Source organism: Anolis carolinensis, chromosome 1, assembly GCF_035594765.1.
Source record: "Anolis carolinensis isolate JA03-04 chromosome 1, rAnoCar3.1.pri, whole genome shotgun sequence".
NCBI classification, from domain to species: Eukaryota; Metazoa; Chordata; class Lepidosauria; order Squamata; family Dactyloidae; genus Anolis; species Anolis carolinensis.
This window is the reverse complement of record NC_085841.1, coordinates 157,175,080-157,181,079: the sequence shown is the minus strand read 5'-3', so window position 1 is coordinate 157,181,079 and position 6,000 is coordinate 157,175,080. Positions and strand designations below refer to the sequence as shown.

Below are 6,000 nucleotides of genomic sequence, written 5' to 3'. Positions count from 1 at the left end.
GTCTCCACAGTGTGCCAGGAAAAGTCCCACGGAGCGCAGCCAGGAGCAGGGAATGAAGAAAACTCAGTGACCTAGACTCTTGCTCAGTACACAGAAAGCTTCTGGTGCTGCTTGGTTTGCCTCGACATTTGTCTGGCTGCCTGCAGGAGCTCCTGGCACAGCCATCACAGGAACACTTGTTGGACAGGTGCTTGCTGTACCTGGCCAGCAGAGGCGGTCCACCGGTGAGGCACATTAGGTGGTCGCCTGTGGTGCATTGCCCCGGGGGCGCCGTTGAGGCACCCCTGCGGTGGTGGCAGCCCCCTGGAGAGCACCACCCATCCGCGCGGTCAATTGGAAGGCCTACACACGCGCACAGGCTCATCGACCATTTTGGGTGATGGGCCTGTGTGCATGCGCAGGCCTTCCAACTGACCGCACCGATGGGTGGCACAGGCTGGTTAGAAGCCAGCTGCAACAAATCACTCTGACCAAAAGGTCAGCCCATGCCTGCGTCTGTCTCTGTTCTATGTTATGGCATTGAATGTTTGCCTTATATGTGCAATGTGATCCACCCTGAGTCCCCTTTGGGGTGAGAAGGGCGGAATATAAATACTGTAAATAAATACATTTTTTTAAGCAATTTGTTTGGTGGGTGGGGGGTGTAAAAATTCGGGGGGGGGGGGCAAATTTCTGGTCGCCTACTCCCAAAAATTACCTAGGGACGGCTCTGCTGGCCAGGTTACATGTAAAGCCATGGATCATTGTTTCCTCACCTCCCTGCCCTGGTCAGTTCTTTTAGGGTTGCTAGATTGCTGCTACATCCTCTCCTAGCTGCTGCAGCTTGTCCTAGTGAGGTCAATAGGCAGATGAGTTGCTCTCTCTGGGGATCTCTCTACCTACCCATTAGGTAGGTATGATTAGTTGAAAGGAAAGATGATTCAATAACTTTACCTGTAGCAGAGGTTTGAACTAGATCACCTACAAGGTGGGAGCCCCAGGTGACGCAACGGGTTAAACACTTGTGCTGGCAGGACTGCTGACCAACAGGTCAGCAGTTCAAATCTGGGGAGAGCAAGTGAGCTTCCTTTGTCAGCTCCAGCTCCCCATGCGGGGACATGAGAGAAGCTTCCCACAAGGATGGTAAAACATCAAACATCTGGGCATCACCTTGGCAACGTCCTGGCAGATGGCCAATTCTCTCACACCAGAAGGACTTGCAGTTTCTCAAGTCACTCCTGACATGAAAAAAAACCCTACAAGGATCCATCAAACTCTGTGGGGATAGTTTTTTTTAAAAAAAAATATTGAGAGATTTTCAGGGTAGGGAGGGAAGAAGAGCGTGTGTGTGTGTGTGTGTGAAAGGGGCCGGGGAGGGAAAAATGGGGAGGGGGAGGGGGCAGGATAGACCAAAAAACCCCCCCGAAGATGGACAATATGATTAAAACAAATTGAAAAAGGGGATAGTTTTGATTGCTATGTGGAAAGTAGTTTAATTTGCTCATATGCCAGGGTCTCCTCCTCCAGTGCCCAGGTAAAACAGGGACTTAGGGACTTTTGTCTTTAAGAGCCATACAGGTGAAGCCACCACTAACTATAACTGAGGATACTATTCCTGTGATGCTAAAGTTCAGCCAAATAGATGTTCTTGAATTGCAATCTCCATCATTGCCTTTGTTGGCTAGGACTAACAAGAACTATAGTCCAAAAGCCTCTGGAGGTTCATACTTGGCCTGTACCTGCCATAAACACGTAATGCCACCTATTCATGTATGTTGGCAGTTGAAGGATAACATGTTTGAGCTATACCTGTGGAGTTTAGCTTGGTCTTGATCATAACAAATCTCTACAAACCTTGCAAAATAATGATTTGCTACAAGTAATCAACAGCTTCAGCCAGTAGGTGGTAGGCATGCAACATATCTGGAGGATAGGCATTTTCTGGTTCAGCTGTTATTATTGATGGGTGGGGTTGTTTCTAGTTGTAGAGATGGCTGCCAACTGATTGCTGTGTATCTCGCACATAACAGAACAGTATGTTTTTACAGAAAAGTAAGTTACTCAAATTAGCTCCCGTGGGCCAAACAATACCAAACTATGCTTAATCTTCCTAATTTGTTTTCAAACTCCAGTATCTTTTATTTTCTTTGGACATATTTGTTTAACTAGAGTGCCTATGGAGTGTATATCTATAAGATTTAAACTAGACTTTAAATCTTGTGGCTGATTCCTGCAGAATTCTGGAGTTTATAGTTTAGTGAGGCCCAGGACCACTCTGGTTGAGAAGTTTAAAGGCCCCTCCCAAGACTGCAAACTCCAGGATTCTGCAGGAGAAGAAACTGGACTTAAAGAGTATAGACATTCTAGACCAGACTTTTTGACTCGCAGAGCCTTTTTTAGATTAATTTCTATGGAAAAGCCTCTTAGGCCTACCTGTGCAGCAGGTTATACCGCTGAGCTGCTGAGTTTGCTGAACGAAAGGTTGGCGGTTTGAATCCGGGAAGGGGATTATAGCAGGGCTCCCACTATAAGCCCCAGTTTCTGCCAACCTAGCAATTCGAAAACATACAAATGTGAGTAGATCAATAGATCCTGCTTCTCTGGGAAGGTAATGGTGCTCCATGAGTTATGCCGGCCACATGACCTTGGAGGTGTCTATGGACAACACCGGCTCTTTGGCTTAGAAATGGAGATGAGCACCAACCCCCAGTCAGACACGACTAGACTCAATGTCAGGGGGAAACCATTTTTACCTATGTCTTACAAGTAAATGGTGTTTAGGAGTAGGCTTGTGCATTCTGGGTAAACCTCAATCCGTTACGGTGTCTCGGATTTCAATGGGGCCCACTATCAGTTTTTTGAGAGCCTCCTGAATTTGAAAGGGCCGATATCTGTGATCATTCTAGAGTGATAGAAGATTTGTTTTCCATCCGGCCCATTATTGGGGGGGGGGGGGCGTCCCAGGCTCCCCTTCCCATTATTTTAAGCATTTAAGCTTTTTTCTACTCTAGAGGAGAGGCACTGCAGGCATGCACACACACTTTAAGGATGCTTCTTACCTATTTCTACTCTAGAGAGGTGCTGCAGGCAGGCGTGCTCTCTTTAAGGAGGCTTTCTAAAGCTGTTTCTACTCTAGAGGAAAGGTGCTGCAGGCAGGCAGGCACACTTTCTCTCCCCAGCCTGCATCACGCCGTACGCTCTTTCCAAGGCATTTAAAGGAGTCTTCTTAAAGTGGGGTTGTTCTATGTTTTCTGGGCCGTATGGCCATGTTCCAGAAGTATTTTCTCCTGATGTTTCGCCCACATCTATGGCAGGCATCCTCAGAGGTTGTGAGGTATGGAGAAACTAAGCAAGAAAGGTTTATATATCTGTGGAAGTTCTGGGTGGGGGAAGAACTCTAGTTCTGTTGGAGGCCAGTGTGAATGTTGTAATTAATCACCTTTGTTAGCCTTAAATGGCCTTCCCAGCTTCACCTCCTGGCCTGGGGTTGAGAGTCGTTAGCTGCCCCTGATTGATTCCTGTCTGGAATTCTTCTGTTTTCAGAGTGTTGCTCCTTATTTACTGTTCTGATTTTGGAGGGTTTTTTAAAAATACTGGTAGCCAGATTTTGTTCATTTTCATGGTTTCCTCCTTTCTGTTGAAGTTGTCCACATGCTTGTGGATTTCAATGGCTCCTCCGTGTAGTCTGACACAATAGTTGTGGTTGAACATTTCTGTGTTCTCAAATAATATACTGTGTACAACATTCACACTGGCCTCCAACAGAAAAAGAACTGGATGTGATGTGTTAATTAGCTTTTCTCCTCTGCTTTTTTCCTGGTTTGGCTTCTCTTGAGTGGACTGTTCCATTTGCTCTTATTTAGGCGTGGAGTTTAAAACTCCCCTGTAGGCTTGGGTGAGTTGGTTCAGCCCTGCTGTCTGAGAGCTCATCTCAGAGGCTTTTCCCCCTCCATTTTCGTTCCATATCAGAGCTTCTTAGTGTTAGGTCAGAGAACTGTCTGGGTTCTTTTTCACTTGGCAACCCAAAACAGCCAATCTATATCACGTATTTACCTCATAGTTTCGTTGAGTATTTACCATCATAGAAAGTATTTGCCATATAGATATTAAAGCCTAAAGAAAGTACTTACCTCATAGTCTTTATAGCCTTTATTTCTGTATTTACCTTATAGCCTTAAGTATTTACCATCAGCATAGCTAGAGGTTACCATATAGTTACTATAGCCTTTAGTTCTGTATTTACCAAGATAGCCCAAAGAAAAGTATTTACCTCAGAGCATAGATAGAGCATATCATAGCTTATTGTATTTACCACATAGATATTATAGCCTTAGGTACTTACCTTATAGCTATTGTAATTCAAAGTACATGCCTCATAGTTATTATAATTTATACTTACCTCATAGCCAAAAGTATTTTAATTTATAGCCTTGTGCACCAACCTTACAGCCATTTTAGTTGAGTATATACCTTACCTCAAAATCCTTATAGCCTTAAAGATGTCACAGCCAATTTAGTTCAGAGTACATACCACAAAGCCTATAGCATTTTACTATTATCGGTTCTGTATTTCATCATCATTAGTTTATATTTTACCTCATATTATTTCAAATACAGTAGAGTCTCACTTATCCAACATAAATGGGCCAGCAGAATGTTGGATAAGCGAATATGTTGGATAATGAGAGATTAAGGAGAAGCCTATTAAACATCAAATTAGGTTATGATTTTACAAATTAAGCACCAAAACATCATGTTATACAACAAATTTGACAGAAAAAGTAGTTCAATATGCAGGAATGCTACATAGTAATTACTGTATTTACGAATTTAGCACCAAAATATCACGATGTATTGAAAACATTGACTACAAAAATGTGTTGGATAATCCAGAATGTTGGATAAGCGAGTGTTGGATAAGTGAGACTCTACTGTACTGCAAAGAGTTTATTTTCAGCGTGATTAAGTTGAGTCTACAAGCTTTGATTCTGTTATATGTTATTTTGATTCATTATTCAAGAATCCTGACTAAAGTTAACACTGCCTTTGTTCTTGGTTATCTTTATCTAGTTTCAAGAATGTTTACTTTAAAAGGTTTAAAGTACATCATAGGGTAAACCGATCGTCGCTGAGTAGCCAGACATATAGTTGCCTTTTCCCTCAGTGTGCCTTCGCACTGGATATTAAGTTCTGTTCTGAGAATGAACATTTGAAATAATAGAATGTATGACATATTTTTGAGATGAAGAAATGTTGATACCGTTTTGAATGGGAGCAATGAGAAAATGTGGTCAAATGGATTGAAAGGATTTTATATTATCTTAAATATTTTAAAAATTGACGTATCAATGTATTTAAGATGTATAAAGGGACTAAGAATATTTGCTAGAAATGTGAATCTCAAAGAAGGTACATGTCTGTGTTAGAGGCATGAACATGTAAAAAAACAAAGAAATACTGATAGCAGATATATTTACTGATTCAAGAAATCTTTAAGATCAAGATTAAGTTGAAGCTAGAATTATTATTGGGGTTGATAGATGAACATACTAAAGGTTTGAATCAAGAAGTGTGAGCTCCTGTTGTTAGCCCCAGCTTCTGCCAACCTAGCAGTTTGAAAACATGTAAATGTGAGAAGATCAATAGATACTGTTTCGGCGAGAAGGTAATGGCTCTCCATGCAGTCATGTCGACCACATGACCTTGGAGGCGTCTACGGACAACACCAGCTCTTTGGCTTAGAAATGGAGATGAGCACCGACCTCCCAGAGTCGGAATCGACTAGACTTAATGTCAAAAGGAAACCTTTACCTTTTATGCCCAGAAATGGGAAAATGTGGCTATACCAATAATTAAATATTAAAGGTTTTAAGAATGGCAGAATTGAACAAGTTATCTATTGTATTTAGAACTCTTGACCATTTTCAAAAATTGTGGGTTTTGAATATGAATTTTTGTGTTAAAAAGAGGCAACTTTATTAGACGTAATAGAGGAAGTGAGTGATATTATTGCGTTTATGA

At 42.1% G+C, this 6,000-nt stretch overlaps 1 protein-coding gene across 2 annotated transcripts in view; it reads left to right on the top strand.

Annotated features, from left to right (window-relative positions):
* The first annotated feature begins 1,435 nt into the window (after positions 1-1,435).
* Positions 1,436-6,000, top strand: part of adgrf5 (adhesion G protein-coupled receptor F5) — a 78,934-nt gene continuing 74,369 nt past the window's right edge. For both annotated transcript variants that reach the window (XM_062957128.1, XM_062957123.1), the window contains exon 1: positions 1,436-2,031. The gene's annotated coding sequence lies outside the window, so the exon portion shown is untranslated. The remainder of the gene's footprint in view (positions 2,032-6,000) is intronic.